Genomic DNA, 20,168 nt, shown 5'->3' with positions numbered 1-20,168 from the left:
TAATTACGAGTTGGAAGAAATGCAATATAAATGATGAGGGTGTCTCAATAGGGAGTGCTGATGAATCCATTAATTTGGGTATCATTGATCAAGCACTGTGAAGTTAATCCTGCAATGTGGGTTAGATCAGAGCATACATTAATAAACGCACTTGCGCTTGACCTATAAAATGAATTATCAACATGTCCCATAGGGCCGTGAAACCGGTGAGCTCTCTGAAGAATCATCACTATCACTAAGCCATTTTAAAGGCCTGGGTTTATATTTTCATTAGGAGAAATATCTCTGAATGTCTTTCCTAATGAAAACCAAGTGCCTAATTTTTGCTAAAACAGACTCAGGGCAATTATTAAAGTTTTTACTCTTAGAGTGAAAATAAAGTAATTTTACTTTACCTGTACCTTTTGTTGCCTTTCCTTTGGGAAGTAACTGCAATTACCAATTTATTTAGCAAATATTTATTGAATGGTGCTAGCAGTGTGACACTCATCCTAAATGACATTAGCTTATCACACAAATTAGGAGGAGCTATTTACAATTTATTTAGGAAAAGAATACTTAACTAGGCTGTGCTTCATCTAGGCATCTTAAATAAAGCACTGTTTCAGGATAAAGGGTAGTTATCACATTGCTGAGAGTTTTGACTGCTTAGGAAAATCTGTTCGTTTTCTCCTAGAACTCTGACAATAAGATACTGGGAAAAACAATGTTAAAGGATGACTGGACTGGATGCCTTTTGTGATGGCTTCCTTCAAAAAAGAGGATTTTTCTTTTGTAAGGAAAATCCTTTTGTAGGAGCTTTGGTTATGAAAAGTGAGTGATTCCCCCAACTCACCTAGATCTTGAGAAAAGTTCTTTATTTACGTTACATAATAAAATAACAAGAATTTGACAGTTGTCTCCTGGTAAAGTAAGAATGAGTTGTATTAGAGGTTGAGCACTATTCAGAGAAGAAGAGAGATGAGTTAAAGGGTCTTACAGGAAGAAAACATGGCCAAAGGTCAGGACTGAAGGAAAAGGAGAGTTGGTAAGAGGTTACCTGTGGCAGAATAGTTGAATATATTTATGATATAAGACATGCTACTTGAAGTTGGTTTTTGATCTGTGATGTAGTCTAAGTTTTTCCAGAATCCTTACTAAAAATCAATTTTACACAGCAGCCCTTAATTTATTGGTGTTTTTGGTAATGAAAGATGAGGATCATGCTTGTGACAAAGTAGGCAAGAAAAAGATTTCACCTGGAGGTCAGGGCAAGGAAGGCAAGTTTGATTTCAGAAGAAATAGAAATTGCATAGAGGAAGCCCTTTGGGACCCCATGGAAGTGTTGTGGAAGGGCTAGTCTTCTCTTGCAAAATGGAATGGTAGCAGGGTGATTTTATTTGTAAAAACATGGTTCCTGGTTCCTGAATATCAGAGAACTTGGGGATAGCTGACTTATACTAGAAGCACTGATAACAATGTCAGCTGGCCATGAGAATTTATTCACTCCAACCACCCCAGGAAAAAAACCAGACCTTGAGATTTCTAGGATTTGAATTGGAAAGAATAGATTTTTCAAAAAGGAAAATGAACACATTCTATTTCAACATAAATGCCATTCCAATATTAACATATTCCTAACTAGTTAGCACTCCTTTTTCAGGCCATATCCAGCTGTAAGGAAACTTAATAGGTCAAGTCATGTTCTATACAGTAAGAATAGTTTCATTCTTTTGAGAACTTTAGTGGCTTGTGGTCCAAATGAGGTCAGGCTCTATCTTAGCACCTGCTTTGCATTTTCAGTTGTTTTGGCAAAAGATTCTCATGCAAAATGTATACTCAGTCATTGGGGTTAACATTTTCTGAACGCATTAATAATGGCTTCCAATGGGAATTATTATTATTTTGATATTTTTCTTGGGCTAGTGTTTTTCATGATATAATAAGCTATGCAACCATATAAGAGAAAATTAGGAAGTCATGATGTGTCAGACAAAACTTGGGAGGAGAAGACCAGAAGAGTAAGAGGGAAGAGGCTCTGGAGTCAAACTGGGTGGATTGAAACACTGGCTCTGTCTCTCACCTGCTATGACTGTGGATAACTTACTCATTCTTCTTGCTCCTCAGTTTATCTGTATAATGAGAGAGGGTTAAACAAATTACCTGGCACATGGTAAGCACATAATAAATGCTAGCTTCTATAAAAAAATGATTCTTGATGCTATTCAAAATATCCATTTAATACCTATTATATACCTAGTATGTGCCAGGATCTGTTAGACTGTAGAGATATGAAGAGGAAACACTAACCCCTTTCTTTGAAGGCTTCACAGGCTTTAAGTTTTTGGAGACCCTAAGGCTAAGACTCATTCTTCTCTTCTGTGGGTTTATAACCACTAAGAAATAGGAGAGAATGAATTGGGATCCAAACTTTACCCTTGGAATCTCAGCATTTCCGTAGCATGGGGCTCCGGGTAGAGAGAGATGGGAGAATGGTGCATCCTAAGTCCACCTATCATTCCTTTGGAGACTGAGCAGCAGAGGGAACCCTTCCTTCCTTGCTGGCAGGAAGACCCTGCCAAGGTTGGCTAGCTTTATACAGGCAGGAAGTACATGAGGAAACATGTGTCCTGGTGAACAAGCAAGACAGAGTGAGCATAGAAAGGGCACCCTTCCCACTCTGATTCAAAAGAACCTTACCCAAATATGGGTGGGTCTTAGCCTAATCTCACCATCATAATTAAAAATTTCTTTTGTAGACTCATAAATGTGCATACGTGTGCAGTTTTAAATTTGATAGTATGGATTTTGTACTAAAGGAATCTTCATTCATGTATATTAATAGAGAGGTTGTAGAGCAGGACTGATGTTTGTTTCATTTATTTAGCACTTGTGACAAGATGGCTCTGGGCCTGGCTGGTGCGAGGGCATTGCTTTATTGATTAAATAATGTGATGAAAGGGAACAGTGCTTATGTGTTGAGAGATTATTGCCAGAGACGCTTGGCCAACAAAGTGCTGAAAGGAGAGTAGTGTGACACTTTCACTGTAAGTAATTAGCAGCCAGTTGGAACCAAAACACAGCATCCTGGGGAAAGTTCCAGTTAATGCAGCAAGTTTGCATTTTTGAAGGCATGCAGAATTACATTCTGTTTCCCAATTGAGCTCATTTTTTGACTCTGAATAATAAAAAATAAACATCTGAAACTACAGTGATATAAAACAATATACTTGAAATTGCACAAAAGAAAACAGTCTACTTTTATAGAAAAGGGACACAGATCTATTCTCAGGAATCGTATATAAAACAGTAATAAATTTCAAACAATGCATTTATTACATTACTTTATTGTAGTTCTAAAAAAAAGCACTTACAATTCTCAGAAATGTTATAGGGTCTGTGTGGAGTGAATGTGTTTGTTCACGCATTTATGGTAGAAAATAGGACTGGACTACTCAAGAGTGTAACCTGACATTTGTCCTTTGGCCTATGGAATGATTTGAAGGATGGATACATTGCCAGGAATGATGGTGATCTCTGAGAACCCAAGGCATTAGGGGATTTAATTCAAGTTATGACACTGGGACTTACTCTGTGCCCTATGTACATAGTCTACCCTACTGGAAAGGAATGCATAGGGCATTTGTGCCACTTTTGACAAATTGACCTCTATCTCACCATTTGTATTCCACCAGCACTTCAGAGTATTGCTTCCAACTTTCTGTTCTTCATTTTTTCACTTTTTTCTCTCTTTGACTTCTCTGCTTGAATTCTTTATTTCCCTTTTCTCTCCCTTAGTAAATACTTAAAACAAGGACTCTGGAGGCTGTCTTCCTGGCTTCAAATCCTGGTTCTGTGACTTATTAGCTATGTGATCGTGGGAAAACCACTTGATCTTTCTGTGCCTCAGTTTCCTCATTTGTAAACTGGTGATAATAATAGTATCCAGCACATCAGGTTACTAGAAGGATAAAATATTTAAAATATTTAAAGTGCTTAAGTTTCTTGACACAGAATAAATGCTATTATGCTTTGTATGTATTTATACACTAATAAATACACTGTTTGATTCCCACTGACTCAAAAAATATGCACTAGGCTCCCTAAGACCTGCAAAGTGATAAAACGGATTCAAGGTGTTCTATTATTTGGCTACAAACTCTCTTTTAAGTTTTTTTTCACTGTATGCTCCGCATACTCCATATTCGGGTCATTCACCACAGCCTGAAATTGCCATATATTTTCCTACTTCCCCAAACTACTCACTTAGCCAGAAATGGCTCCATTTCTTCTTGTTTTCTGCCACTCAGAAGCTGAACACCTATGTTTTTGTTACTTATCTAAAGAGATTGAATACTACAAGTACATTAAAAGTGCCTGTGTTGACTGTTCTCATTTAATGTGGTTGTGGGAAGCCAAATGATAGCTCCCCTCTCCCAAATGTCCACATCCTAATCCCTGGAACTAGTAAATGTTACCTTACATTGCAAAGATTTTGCAGATGAGATTAGGATCTTCAGATGGGGAGGTTATTTCGGTTAGTGCATGGCCCCAAGTGCAGTTACAAGTGTCATTAAAAGGTATGATACTACCTTTCACACTTGTGTGAAAGGTAGATTTCACACAGAAGAGTGGAAGGCACTCTGACTGTGGAGGCAGAGATTAGGGTGATGTAGTCACAAATCAAGGACTACTAGCAGCCACCAGTAGTTGGAAGAGGCAAGGAACAGATTCTTTCTTAGAGTCTCCAAAGGGAGTGGTCCTGTCTAAACCTTGATTTTAGCTCTGTAAGACTTATTTTGGACTCTGGCCTCCAAGAGTGCAAAAGCATGAATTTATGTTGTTTTAGGCCACCAAGTTTGTGGTAATTTTTTACAGCAGCCAAAGGAAACTAAGACAATGGTATTGTGGTCTACTATTTTATTTACAACATTTTTCTTTATTTTTAAAGTCATATAGGGTAAAATTCACTGTTTTTGGTGTGCAGTTCTATGAGTTTTGACAAATGAATAGATTCATGTAATGACTACCACAAGCAATATACAGAATAGTTGAGGAAGAAGAACAAAGCTGGAGGGATCATACTTTCTGATATCAAACTATATGGCAAAGCTATAGTAATCAAAACCATTATGGTACTATCATAAAAATAGACACACAGAGGGGCGCCTGGGTGGCTTAGTCGGTTAAGCGTCGGACTTCAGCTCAGGTCATGATCTCACAGTTCTTGAGTTCGAGCCCTGCATCGGGTTCTGTGCTGACAGCTCGGAGCCTGGAGACTGCTTCCGATTCTGTGTCTCCCTCTCTCTCTGCCCCTTCCTTCCTGTCTCTCTCTTTTTTTCTCTTTCCCTCTCAAAAATAAATAAACATTAAAATTTTTTTTTAAAAATAGACACACTAGATTAATGGAACTGAATAGAGAACCCAGAAATACACTAATTTCAACTAATTTCTGATAAAGAAGCCAAGGATATATAATCAAATGCAAAACAATGAAACCGGACCGCTATCTTACACCATACACAAAAATCAACTCAAAATGGATTAAAGAATTGAGTGGAAAACCTGAGATAAAACTCCTAGAAGAAAATGTAGGTGGTAGGCTTTTTGATATCAGTCTTGGCAATGATATATATATATATATATATATGTGTATATATATATATATATATATATATATATATTTGATCTGGTACCAAAAACAAAGGCAACAAAAGCAAAAATAAACAAGTGGGACTACATCAAACTAAAAAGCTTCTGTATAAAAAAGGAAACCACCAACCTATAAAAGGCAACCTGTATAAAAAAGGCAACCTATAGAATGGGCAAAAATATTTGCAAATTATATATCTGATAAGGGGTTAATATAAAAAATATATAAAGAACTCACACAACACCACTTAAAAAAAAGAAAAACAAACAAAAAAACCCCAAAACCAATCTGATTAAAAAATGTGCCAGGGAACTGAATAGACATTTTTTCCAAAGGAGACACAAATGGCCAACAAGTCCCTGAAAAGGTGCTCAGCATCATGAATCATCAGGAAAATGCACATCAAAACCACCATAAGATACTACCTCACACCTATTAGAATGTCAGTCATCAAAAAGATAAGAGGTAAGTGTTGGTGAGGATGTGGAGAAAAGGGGACCCTTGTGCATTTTGGTGGGAATGCAAATTGGTGCAGCTGTTAAAGAAAACAATATGGCAATTCCACAAAAAATTAAAAATAGAACTACTGTATGATCTGCAATCCTTCTTCTGAGTATATATTCAAAGGAAATGAAAACGGAAATGAAAACAGGATCTCAAAGAGAAACCTGCACTCCCATGTTCATTACAGCATTATTCACAATTGCCAGAATTTGGAAACAATCTAAGTGTCTATCAATGGATGAATGGATAAAGAAGATGTGGTACATATATATAGCGGAATACTATTCGGCCATCAGGAAAAAGGAAATCCTGTCATTTGCAGCAGACTTGAATGGATCTTGAGGTCATTATGCTATGTGAAATGAGGCAGGGAAAGATAAATACTGCATGGCATCACTTACTTATGAAATTTAAATAAAAAGTCAAACTCATAGAAACAGAGTAGAAAGTGGTTGCCAGACACTGGGGGATTGGGAAAACAGGGAATGGTTACTAAAAGAGTATGAACCTTTAACTAGATAAATAATTTCTGAAGATCTAATGTAAAACATGGTAGGGGAAATGTCTTCACAATATATATGTATGTGAAATGACCATGATGTAGACTTCAATTATCTTACAATTTTGTCAGTTATACCTCAATAAAGCAGAAATTAAAAGAGAGAGAGAGAAAGGGAACGGTTCTGTCACCCATCCCCATGCCCCACATCCTTGTACTTCTCCTGTGTAGTCAAACTCTCCCCACACACTTAAACCCTGGCAACCATGGAACAGTTTATCATTATAATTTTGCATTTTCCAGAATGTCATATAAATGGGGTATTTCAATATGTAGCTTTTTGAGTCTAATTCTTTCACTTCATATATACGTTTGAAATATATCTCATGTTCTTGCATGTACCAGTAGTTCATTCCTTTGTATCACTGAATAGTATTTCATTTTATGGATATGCCATAATTAGTTTATTCATTCTTTGAGGAACATCTGAGTTGTTTCCAGTTGCTAGTAATTAGGAGTAAATTTGCCATAAAGATGCATAAGCAGGTTTTTTTTAGAACGCAGTTTTTTATTTTACTTGGGTAAATATCTATCAGTGGAATTGATGGGTTGTATGGTAAACCTATGTTTAACTTTATAAGAAACTGCCAAACTGATTTCCAAGTGGCTACACTATTTTGTATTCGCACCAGCAATATGATAGAGTTCTACTTGCTCCACATCCTTTCTAGCACTTGGCATTGTCATTTAAAAATCTTTTTATACTTTATTTTAGCCATTCTAATACTTCTGTAGTCGTCTCTCATTGTGGTTTTTATTTGCATTTCCCAAATGATTAATTATGCTAAGCATATTTTTCATGTGCTTGTTTTCCACACATATGTCTTATTTGATGAGGTGTCTGTTTAAATATTTTATGCACTGTTTTAATTGGGTTGTTTTCTTAGTTTTGAGTTTTGAGAGTCCTTTATATATTCCGACACAAGACCTTTGTCAAATGGTAGCAGGATTCTCACACAGTGAGTTGTGACACTGAGGCTTTTCTTTCCAGGAAGCAACTTTATTCGTGCTGGCACTGGCTCAGTTGGGTTCGTACCTGAAGAACTGAGCCCTGAAAGCCATGTGGTGTCGTTTTTTATACATTTGCTACTTCTTTGTCTCCCATATATGGGAGACAATACACAAACATGCAGCCTGATTAGGTGGTTTCAAGTTACAGGGTTGTGAGGAATGTCACCTAGGCATATAGCCAGGTTGCCTTCCTTTATCTTGAGGTTTTTTTTTTCTTCCACATTCCTTAGGGGGGGACCCTACCATGTTCCCACCCTTTGATGCTCAGACCCCTCTATTTTGGGTCAAAGAGCATCATTTTGGTTTAGAGGTTTATATTTCCATAACATTACATGAGTGGCTGTCTTTCTTTAAACCATGGCCTCAATGAGACTGGAGACAGACCGTACAACCAGGGGAGCTAGGCAGGGTAATATTAAGCACCCTCCCAAAATTAACAGGATAATTCCCATGAGGGTTTTGAAACCCCAGAGAGTTGAAAACCATCTTCCAAATACCTCCCCGGGGTTCCAGCCATTCCAGGTCTGGACAGGACAAGAGCAATCCTTCTCATTCAATCTGTGATCTCCTCTATCACTTTTCTCTCATCAGCTGTCTGTAGGCAGCAGTTGCTCAGGTTAAACTTTCCACAAACTCCTCCCTCAGAAACAAACAGGTAACCTAAGGCCAAGTGATTAAGTTAAGAGTTCTGGCAGTTTCATTGGTTATAATTTCTACAACTGCTTGTGGTCTGATTATGCAGTTTAGCATGTAAATGGGAGTGTGGTAGCCCCAGGACCCATCCTCTGCCCAGGTGGCAGGGCCATAATATTGGATTACATGCTCGGGAGGCCACTCATCATCTTTCCAATTGCCAATTTGTAAGGCATGCCACTTCCTTTGACACCCCCTATATCCATACATTTGAACTCCCAGATGTTCCCCCCGGCAAGTGGGAGCAGGAAGAAAGATGGACAAATAGTCCCCAGCACACATGGCCCTGACCAGCCTGAAGGAAGTACTATTTAGGCTTTTTTTCCACATATCCAGTATAGCCCACCTGGGGCCCGCCATTCGATGGCTGCGTCGATGTTGTCCCAAGTACCTGGTGATTGGAGAAGTTACACAAAGGGTGAGGATCCAGCTCCAGGTGACCTGGGGGCTCCCACCTTTAGGTTTCCTAGGTGGCTGAATTATAAAACCTTTGGCTCAGGCACGTTAAGTTTCCAACAGGGATGGTGAACTTTCCTCCCCATTGGGGAAGACAGTTCTTCCCAATAATTGAGGTTTCGAGGAGCCAAACCCCAGTAGTGGAACTGGGGTATTTTGTTCCATTATAAGGCTCATGGGGATCTAATTCCCTGGGCTCCCCTGGCCATTGCTCCCCCACGTTGGTTCCCTCACATACATAGCATGAAGAGATCTTTAGGGTCTGGGTTATAGTCTCTACCAGAGCTAGAAACAAGTTCCTTGCTATGACTGAAATGGGAGGGTGGCTACTTCTTATTTCTTCATAGAAGGACTGGAAAACTTGATGGGACATGATTAGATGGGTGGGAGTGACTCTTGAAATATAACACAGTCCCTGGGTCTCTGCCCCGCCCAGAGATTCAGATGCCGATTTGGGTTCCCCACTGCCATTTGTAGTCTCCTGGGTTAATGATGGTAAAATTAACAGTGTTACAGGCTTTTGATTGACAATCTGATCTAGCAACCCCCTTCTACAGGAGTGCTGTTGTACCTTCTTTTTCCCAAGGAGCCCATGAAACAGCTCCAGCCGGGGCATAACAACTCAGGTGTATAGGCACATAAACCGTTTTCCTCACAGATGTGTTTGTCATTGAGTCGATATTCTCACTCCCAGTCTAAGCCTCTGCATGATATATCAAGAGTCTTCGGGCCCTCCATGATGAGTGCCCCCTTTTTTCGTATGACAGATGCCTCTGGGCACATACATCAAACAGCATTGACACCGGTCATTTGGGGTTGGTAATTTGTGTCCGGCTGATCAAGGCCCCACTTCTTGGTAGGACCGGACTTCTAACCAATCTTCACTGGGGGAGTATTGTGGGTCAAAGCAAGTGTATTGACTCCCCCATTGGCAGATAAAAAGGTGGTCTTATTGCGTATGCATGTCCCCCGGATCTTTCCCTGATGTGAGAAGTGAGTATGGTATAGTAAGGTCCAAGTGACTCCCTGGCCTGACCTGGTTATGAGAATACCCCCTGACCTGGGTCACATGATGAGAAATCTAGGTCTACAAATGGGGTCCAGATTAAAAGCAACCAATACCAATAAAACATCCTATCCACAAGAGGAAAGTGAGTGCTAACATAAACCTCTCACCACATTTCCAGCTGGCCAGGGTAACCTCCACCAATCTTATAGTGAGAAGTAGGGCAAAAATTGCAATAACAGCGAGAGACAAGGGATGACAGTGCATCACAGTAAGGAGACAGATACAGGAAGCAAAGACAGTCTATTTATTTCACTGGACCATCAATTCCTCAAGCTTCTGTCCTCCGTAGATTAGTCAGCTTCCAGAGTGACTAAAGCAGGGCTGCAGTCTCCTGGAGCCTCTGGAGTTGCAGATTGCTTTTTCCATATGGTCAGCTTACATGGTGTGGATGGATCAGGAATACACTCCCAGTTCTAGGATGCTGGCTTCACTCTGCTGTGGTGAATCCAGGAACCCACCTGGGCTACCTTTACTCTGTCTTACGGTTTCCCCATGCAGCTGTGGTATCTCCCCTTTGATGTCCCTGGTAATGCATGACTGCCACTCTTTTAGGGGCCCACACAGTCTCTAAGACTTCAAGGATTTCCTTACCATGTTTTATGTCCTTCCCTCCTGAGTTTATTAGACCCTTCTCTTTATGTAAGGCTCCATGTACATGGAGGGTGGTGAAGGTATATTTAGAACCTGTGTATATATTAACACGTATCCTTGCTGCTAGTTGGAGGGCTTGGGTTAGCTCAATGAGGTCTGCCTTTTGTGCCAAAGTCCCCTTTGGCAGGGGCCTGGCTTCAATGACAGAATTCAGGGTCACCACAGAATAACCAGCAAGGCGTTCTCCCTACTTTACAAAACTGCTACCATCAGTGAAATGTTCAGCATCAGGATCTTTGAGGGGCTGATCCCTCAAGTCTTGTTGGCTGGAGAACACTTCATCCATGACTTCGATGCAGTCATGGTCTGGCTGGCCCGGCCCGACAGGAAGTAGGGTTGCAGAGTTTAGGGTCCACACTATTTCTAGGTGAATGTGTGGGTTCTCACATAGCATTCCCTGATATCTGACCATCCTGGCATTGGTTAGCCATTGCATTCCATTAATGTCAATACTCAGTGTGGCACTCAGACTGTCAATTCTTGTCCCATAGTTAACTTGTCAGCCTCAGACACCAAGAGGGCCATGGCTGCCAGTGCCTGTAGGCAGGGGGGCCAGCTTGGGCCACGGAGTCAAGCTGCTTGTAGAGATATGCCACCGGGCGATGCCATGACCCCAACATCTGAGTTAGGACCCCCACTATAATACCAATGTGTTTGTGGGCATACAGAAATAAAGGCTTGGTCATGTCTGGGAGACCTAAACCAGGCACAATGGTAAGGGCTTGCTTTATTTCCTCAAAGGCCTTTTGCTGTACTGATTCCCACATCAGGGGTTCCCTCTCTCCCCCCACTTTGTAGCCTCAGAGAGCGGTTTGTCAGGACTGAAAAATTAGGTATCCAGATTCTACAGAAACCTGCAGCCCTGAGAAACTCCCGAGCCTGGTGTCAGGTTGTTGGGGCCGGGATCGAGCAAATGGCCTGCTTCCTCTCTGGGCCAAGTTGGCGCTGCCCCTGGGACAGATGGGAGCCAAGATATTTAGCCTTTTCCTGACAGATTTGGGCCTTTTTCCTCGAGACCTCATAACGGGTTTCCCATAGGAGGGTGAGGAGCTGCTGAGTCCCTTCCATGCAGCCCTCCTGGGACCTTCCGGCTGCAGTAAGTCATCCACATACTGAAGCAGGACGCAGACATGTTGATCCTCTGGGAAGGCTTTTAAGTCAGGGGCTAATACAGTGCCGAAAATGGCTGGGGAGTTTTTGAAGCCCTGAGGCAACCTGGTCCAAGTCAACTGGCTCTTGTCACCATTTTCAGGATCCTCCCTTTGGAAGGCAAAGATCATTTGGCTCTGGGGGGGCCAGGCGGATGCAGAAGAAGGCATCTTTAAGGTCCAAACAGGTGAAGAAGGTGGCTTCAGCAGGAATCAGCCCAAAAAGTGTATAGGGGTTTGGGATCACTGGGTGTATGGTGATGGTGGCCTGGTTTATTGCCCGCAGGTCCTGAACAAGCCCATCGTCATCTGTGCCCGGTTTTTGGACAGACAAGAGGGGGTGTGTTCCAAGGTGACTGGCACAGCCAGAGGATCCCATACTTAAAAGTCTCTCCAGGTGCTTTTGGATCCCAATCTGTGCCTTGAGAGGGATGAGGTATTGTCTCTGGCAGGTGGACTCTGCCCTGGGCTTCAGTTCCACAACCACAGGGGGTATGTTTCGGGCTAGTCCTGGTAGGATGTCTTCGGCCCACACCCCTGGGATCTTAAAGGGAAGCTCAGGCACAGGTTGTGGTTCTTCCTTGAGACTGTAGAGACGCCACTCTTCTCCTTGAGGAATCGTGAGAGTCATAATCTTTGTTTCTGGTTTCCATAGGGTCAGAGAAGCTTGTCCCCAAGAGTTGAAAGTTACCTGGGCCTGCAGCTTTCCAAATAGGTCACGGCCCATTAAAGCCATGGAGCAGTCAGGAGGTACAGGAACTCATGAATGACTTCATGGCCACCTAAGTTGTATCGCTGAGGCAGCAGGAAGGGATGCGCGTCTGACTGCCTGTGGCCCCTGTGACGGCGGCTTGTCTCTGTGAGAGGGGCCCACAGGTCAGGTCACTACCAAGTGTTCTGCTCCAGTATCCACCATAAAGTCAATGGGTTGGCCCCCACATTCATTCAGACCATGGGTTCCTGGGGACCTAACAAAATAGAGTCTGGTCTGTTCTAGTCCTCCTCATAGTCTTGCATGGTGGCTAGCCCCACAAAATCGCCTTTGGGGACCCCATGAGGCTGTGGGGCCATTTGGTAACAGCCCTGGACCACATGGCCTCTTTCTGTTTGGGGCCTTGCTGAGAATTGTCTGGTTGCTGGGGGCACTCACTTTTCCAGTGGCCCTCCAGTAAGCACCCTGGTTCCTTCCTAATTTTGCTCTGGGGCAAGACCCTCCTCCCCGTCGTTCCCTTCTGGCCTTGACCCTTTCCCTGTGGGGCACCTTTCTGGGAACATTCAGACTGCTCCACCAAGGCAGCAGCTAATAAGTCTGCCTTTTTTGCACCTTTTGGCATTCTTCCCTCCATGCGGCCTCCTCACGGTTAATAAATACCTGGGTTGCTACTTCTAGCAACTGACTGCCATTCATGCCGGTGAAACCCTCTAGTTTTTGCAGCTTGCGCCAAATGTCCCTCTGGGCTTTACCTACGAAAGTGGCATTAACCATCCGCTGGTTAGTGGGCGCTTCTGGATCAAATGGGGTGTAGAGAGGAAATGCCTCATGCAATCTTTCATAAAACTGGCTCGGGCTTTCCTCAGGTCCCTGGAGCACTTCTGATGTTTTAATCATATTTATGGCCTTTCCCTCCTCCCCCCTCCACCCCCGTTCCTCATGCCATTTAGAAGGGCTTCTTGATACTGTTTGGTCCTTGCAAACCCTCCATCTATACTTGAGTCATTTGGGTCCTATTTGGGGTCCTCCCCAGGAAAGTGAGCCTGAGCGTAGGCTTGGGGGGTCTAGTGTCCCAGCCAGGGCACTCTCCTCTAACCATTTTAGGGCTGCCTGGGTAATTTGGCGTCGCTCCTCCATATCGAAGAGGGTCAGAAGAAGGTGGCGGCAGTCTGTCCAGGTAGGTTTGTGGGTTTGAATTATGGACTGCATTAGGTCAGCCTGGGGTTTCTCTGTATAAGAGGGGGTATGGTGCTTCCAATTTAGGAGATCTGTAGTGATAGAGGGTTGGTACACAAAACACACTGGCCTCCTTGGATCTGGCCTTTCTGATCATAATAGATGGGTCCCCTGGTTTCCCTCAGTCGCAAGTATAGGGCTCCCGGGTGTTGCTGCAGAGAACGGCTGCCTCTGCTGGCCTGATTTTCTAGTTGCCTTCTAGGAGGCTTATGTGGATTTGAGACTAGCAGTCCGGTGAGTCAGTCACATTCAGGGAGGCCAGTGGTGCTAGAGGTGGTGAGGTCTCGGGACTAAGAGCAGGCTCTCGATGGGGTTTCAGCAGCTAGGGCTGCTGGGGGGATGGGGGCACAGATGACAGTGAGGGCTACACTGCGCATATGGTGGTGGGGTTTCTTCAGGTTCTCCCGACAGTATGGGCTTTTAAATTTCTGGCCGATGTTTGGAGGAAGCTGTGACGTGAGCCATCATAACTTTACAGCTCTCCTTAATATAGACTTTTAGCCAAGGCATCCGGGATAGGACCAGGTCTTGCCAACAGTAAATGTAAGGAAATTGGTCAGGGTGGCCCGGGTCCCCCACAATGACCCTGAACATTCGGCCAACTACTTCCTTATCAAGTGAGCCCTCGGAGGGCCAGCCCACCCCAAATGACGGCCAATCAATTTCACAGAATGTCTGGAGCTTTCCAGGAGTTAATTTCACCCCATATATCCCTTTTTGAAATTCTTCAACATATACTCTACGGGAGTGGATTTACTCTTCTTTCCACCCATTTTCTCCCCCTAACAGACAACTTTAAGGCACTCGCGGGGAAAACGAGGAAGGAGGGGGACTAATTTGGAGAGGACGCACACTCGCTTTGTCCGCTTCCGGCCGCTCCCCTCCCGGAGATATTTCAGGCGCCTCTTAGCCCTGGCGGGTTCAGTTTCAACCCCTGACCCGGATGAGACTCCCGAGGAAGTCTGACACTGCCTTAAGCTGTATGAGGTTGCCCCCGAACCCAGGATCAGGACTCAACACTCTGGTCAGGTCAGAACCTTTCTGTTGTCTGTCTCATTCACACGCATATACACGACTCCCACCCACCGCCCTATATTCAGAACCTTAGGGTTGCGGCTTTATTCCTCATCCTTTGTGGAACTACTAGGGCAGCTCTGGGAGGTGGTCAGACTCTCGTTCTGACTCTTAGGGGCAGGTGTCCCGAAACAGTCCCGGGTTCTTACCAGTCTGACCGTGGCGCTCTCTAACCTGGTTCCTGGGCCTCACAGGTTCCCTTGCGCTCACACGGGGTCCCGGCCCCGGTGCGCCGGGATAGGCTAATCTCCTACGGGACAAGCAGTCCGCTGGCGCCAGGTGAGGTCGCTTCTCCTGGCGCCCTGAGGTTCCTACCGCTGCCGCAAAGGAGGTGGAAACGCACCATCTTCGAATCCCGAGGCGAGCCCCCAGGTAATGTAGCAGGATTCTCGCCCAGAGAGTCGTGATGCCCAGGCTTTCCGGGAAGTAACTTTATTCGTGCCAGCACTGGCTCAATTGGGTTCCTACCCAAAGAACTGAGCCCCGAGCACCACGTGGCTTAGTTTTTTATACATTTTCTACTTCTTTGTCTCCCATATAAGGTAACACACAAACAGGCCGTCTGATTAGGTAGGTGGTCTCATGTTACAGGGTTGTGAGGAATGTCACGTAGGCATATAGCCAGGTTGCCTTCCTTTATCCTGAGGTGGTTTTTTTTTTTTCCTAACACATTCCTTAGGGAGGGGACCCTACCACAAAATATGTGATTTTTTTTTTTTAAGTTTTATTTATTTACTTGAGAATGACAGAGACAGCACAAGCAGGAAAGGGGCAGAGAGAGGGAGAGAGAATCCCAAGCAGCTCCACGTTGCGGGTACAGAGCTGGATGTGGGGCTTGAACTCATGAAACCGTGAGATCATGACCCGAGCCGAAACCAAGAGTCGGACGCTTCACTGACTAAACCACCCAGGTGCCCCTCAAATATGTGACTTATACATATTTTCTCCTAGTTGTTTTCCCATTCACTTAATGGTGTCTTTTGTAGAAGAAGTTGTAATTTTGATGAAGTCCAGCTTATAATTTTTTATCTTTTCAGATCATGGTTTTGGTGTCAAGGACTCATTGTCTCATTAAAAGTTACAAAGATTTTCTTCCATGTTTTCTTTAAAGCTTTTGTAGTTAATATTTCACATTTAAATTTATGATCTATTTTGAGTTGGTTTTTGTATTAAGTGTGAGGTATATATTAAGGCCTTTTTTTTTTTTCATGTGGATGCCTGTTTGTTCCGATTGTTGAAAAGACTATCCTATCTCCATTGAATAGTCTTTGTCAAAAATAAATTGGCCCTATTTATGTGGGTCTATATCTGGATTCTCCTGTTCTGTAAATCAAGTGTCTATCCTTTTGCCAATACTAAACTGTTTTAATTTATGTAGGTTTATAGTAAGTAATGAAATAAAATTTTATTTGATTATTCTTCCACCTTTGTTCTTCTTTTTCCAAATTGTCTTGACTATTCTAGCTCCTGTGTCTTCCTACATATATTGTAATATTAGCTTGTTGGTTTCTACAAAGAAGACTGGTAGCGTTTTGACTTGGATTTCATTGAATTTATAGATCAATTTGGGAAGAGTTGACATTTTAACAGTATGAAGTCTTCTCCAACTTGTTTTTTTTTTTTTTTAATCTTCATAATTAAGTCAGTATTTAAATTTGTTTTTGTAGTCACTAGTTTAGCTATTTCTGTGTTTTTCAAACTGTTTTGCCCATCATTACCTCCTACAAACTGTGCTGTGCTTCTCCGTTTAATTGCTTCTGAAATCTATTCTTCATTGTGACTGTCTGTAAGTAAAATGGGTGATTCTGGGAGTGGCTAATTTTTTCAATATTTGTGTGCCATATCTTTATTTCATTCTCATTCTTATGTAATAAATTATCTAGGTATAGAATTATAGAGTATTCCTCTATGTATTGAAATATCACTTCAAAATCTTTTATCCTTTAATACTGTTTTTAAAAATATTAGTCTGATTAGTCTGCAAATTTTTTCTTTTCCTTTTCTTTTTTTTTCTCTGTTTGCTTTGTTTTAGTGTTCTGCATTGTCATCATGATGTGTTTACACATAATTTTAAGAGATTTTCTCCTGCTCAGGACTCATGGTTGTGGAATTTATGGATTCATGTCTTTAATCAATTCTGGGAAACTCTTAGCCATTATTTCTTCAGGAGTGCCTCACTTTCTTCCTCCAAATGACTCTAGAAGAGTGCTGTGTCCGCGTGTGCCTGTGTGTGTTCACGCATGAACTTGCAGTCTTCTCATATTTTCCATCTCTATACAGGATTGTCTGAGCAATTTCTTTAGATCTGTTCTTCAATTTAATTCTTTTGTCATTTTGTCAGTTTTTATCACATCTATTGCTTTTTATTTTATTATAGTTTTCATTTCTAGAAATATTATTTGGTTGTTTTTAAAATCTGTTGTTCATTTTTCTTGATGTTTTGTTCCTAGGGATTTTTATTCTTTCTTTTTTGTCTTTATTCATTTTTTGTTGATTTTTGAGATATTTTTAGATAGCTGTATTGTATAAATTTTCTCTAGATTCTTTTCCTGGTGCATATTACATCTGTTGACTTTTAGTCAGGTGGCTTTTCTGCAGGTGAATTCTGCAGTTGTTTGGGAGGTAATAATTGGGAGAGCTTTACAGTTGTTGGGGTAGCAAATCTCTGGGATCAATTGTTATGTAATTTTCTGATCTTTGGACAAAAAAATGTGTACAATGTAAAGGCCTGTGCTTTTGATTTCTCGTGAGAGGGTTTTTTTTTTTTTCTTTCCTCACATACACTATGCCAGAGGATAGAGGGTTTTTTTTTTCTTTCTTTCTTTTCTATTATCTTTTACCTCCTTCCATCTGTCATTCCTTTCTATGGCCCCACAGCATTGTGTCAGCTCCCCATGGTGAATGCTGTTTGTTTATGGAACTGGGCAACTTCCTTTATTTTCTTACAAGTTGAAGTGTTTATTTCAAACATTCTGTTGTTGTTAAATGCTTGGTAAAAATTACTGTTAGCAGTGTCTGCCACCTTGCCCTAAGAAATCTATAGTTTATTCATTGCGTGTGTATCCTACCCCACCAGTCCTTCAACATAAGTACCACTTATTATGGATTTTTTTCTTCCATAATACCTAGTATAGTATTTATGTGTAGTAGATGCCAAAAATTGCTTGTTGAAGGGATGAATACAAAAAGTGAAGTGTGTGTTCCAGGATTCTCTGGTAGAATGGAGACGAAGTTATTTCTAGAAATGTGGTAAGAATAGAAGAATAAATATATCACTGTGGCCAGATCAAGTGTGTCTGTCTCCCCAGATTCATCCTCTCTGCACTTTTCTGCCATGTTCTGTGGCCTGGGGAGACTAACCTCTATGAATGAATCGTCTAGGCTCTCTGGCTCTCTAGCTTCCACTGGGGATGGGTTAATGAGAAGCACCAGTAAGAAAAGAATACGTCAAAGTAGGGTTTCTCAAACTTTAATATGCATGCAAATTACCTGTGAATCTTCCTGAAATGAAAATTCTGAATCATTAGGTCTGAGATGTAGTCCGTGGTACTGCATTTCTTTTTAAACTCCTGGGTGATTTCTGTTGATGTTCTGGAGACCACTCGTAAGTGGCAGGGGTTAGAGTATTTTTCCTTATTCTCTCCCTTCCTTGGGTGTCTACATTCCAGCACTGGCTGTAGCATCCCTCTTTGACAGTGGTTCTCTACCTTAGCTATACATTAGAAATATTATATGAGGTTTTTGAAAACCTGATTTCCTGGCTACATCCCAGATATTTTACATCAGAATCTCTGGGGGTGGGACCCAGGTGTCAGTAATTCTTCAGCTCCAGTGTACAGCCAAGGTTGAGAACAATGGATAGATCTTTGACTAGAGGTTCTGTTGGTTGGCCTTCTTTCCATGGCTACAACTCTCCGAAGGCAATGATAACCCTGTTTCCCTCACTCCTTGCCCCTTCAGATCTGTGAGTAGCAGTTGTAACTGGTTGTTTCTAGTTACAGAGTGTCTAAACCTCCTATTTTGGTTCCCTTAACCTTGTTCACATCTCTATAAATAGTCCCTTTAATGAATTATAGTCCCCTTATCCGTGGTTTTGCTTTCTGTGGTTTCAATTACCCGTGGTCAACCACAGTCCGGAAGCAAATGATGATCCTCCTTCTGACATATTGTCAGAAGGTCAATAGTAGCCTAACACTAGGTTATAATGCCTATGTCATTCACTTCATCTCATCAGGTAGGCATTTTATTGTCTCACATCATTACAAGAAGAAAAAGGGTGAGTACAGTACAATAAGATTTTGAGAGAGAAAGGCAACATTCACATACTTTTATTATAGATGTTGTTATAATTGTTCTATTTTATTATTGTTGCTAATCTCTTATTGTACCTAATATATAAATTAAACTTTATCATAGGTATGTACAGGAAAAAACATAGTATATAATGGGTTTGGTATTATCCGTGGTTTTAGGCATCCATCAGAGGTCTTGGAACATATCCCTTAAGCATAATGGGGCAGACAACTGTTGTATCATTAAACTCCCAGATCTTCCCTGCCACAACTCTAGCTGATATTTAAAGATAAGAAATTTGATTTTTGATTTTGTAGGTAATTGGGAAACCAGTGTAATCTTAGGAATAGTGTCAAGTTCAGAATTGTGCACTAGGTATTGCTTTCAAATGAAACTTTTCATTTCACATACTTTAAATTTAGAAGTATGGACTTTTATTATAAGATACCAAGCTCAGATTATTTTTTAACCGTTCTGCTAAAAGTATGACTTAAGCTAACACTGATTTTTTTGAAATTAGAGAAAAAGAGTAATATAATAGTAATTTAGTTTCTAATTACTATTGTTCTTTAGCTGTGATGTAGCCATAACTTAGTCTGTAGATCGGATTGATTTCTTCCTCATAAGGATTTTCTTGAACTTGTGCCTTTAGTACTGACTCAAGTCGCCATGCTATTGCTCTCTTGGTTTTCCTCAGAAGGTACTGGCACTTCCATTGCTTCGTAACTCACGGTGTCGTCACTTGAAATAGTGAGTTTGAATTTATTTTTTCTTCTTGAGTACTACCCATTTCCTTAGAGTTCACATTTCAAGAACTCCCTGGATATTCTGACTAAATTGCCATTTTAAGAGGCTCTCCATTTCAATTTCTCAACTCTCTACCAATAATCCTGCCTTTAATCCTAGCAAAGGACTTTCCCTACAAAGACCCATAAGCCATCATCATTCCCCAGGAGAAAATTATTCTCTAATCTTCCCCTCAATTTCTTCTTGTAAACATTGAGCCTCTGGCACTCTACCCAGAGTGTTGTTAGCCTTTTGTCTCTTCTTCCATATAAATGGGTTTTTGCAATCAGAGTTGAGTATAATCTTGAACTGAACTCAAGTGAACAAATGATTTCCTCCCTGCT

At 41.6% G+C, this 20,168-nt stretch overlaps 1 long non-coding RNA gene across 3 annotated transcripts in view; it reads left to right on the top strand.

The window, feature by feature from the left end:
- The first annotated feature begins 925 nt into the window (after window positions 1-925).
- LOC109260975 (uncharacterized) overlaps window positions 926-20,168 on the top strand; it is a 518,996-nt gene continuing 499,753 nt past the window's right edge. For all 3 annotated transcript variants that reach the window (XR_002077229.2, XR_008417873.1, XR_002077225.2), the window contains exon 1: window positions 926-1,027. This is a non-coding gene — a long non-coding RNA (uncharacterized LOC109260975). The remainder of the gene's footprint in view (window positions 1,028-20,168) is intronic.

This window comes from Panthera pardus, unplaced genomic scaffold (assembly GCF_024362965.1).
Source record: "Panthera pardus isolate Hobbes unplaced genomic scaffold, ASM2436296v1 HiC_scaffold_25, whole genome shotgun sequence".
In the NCBI taxonomy this organism is placed as follows: Eukaryota; Metazoa; Chordata; class Mammalia; order Carnivora; family Felidae; genus Panthera; species Panthera pardus.
Note: the sequence above shows the minus strand (reverse complement) of the source record. Positions and strands in the feature narration are given on the sequence as shown.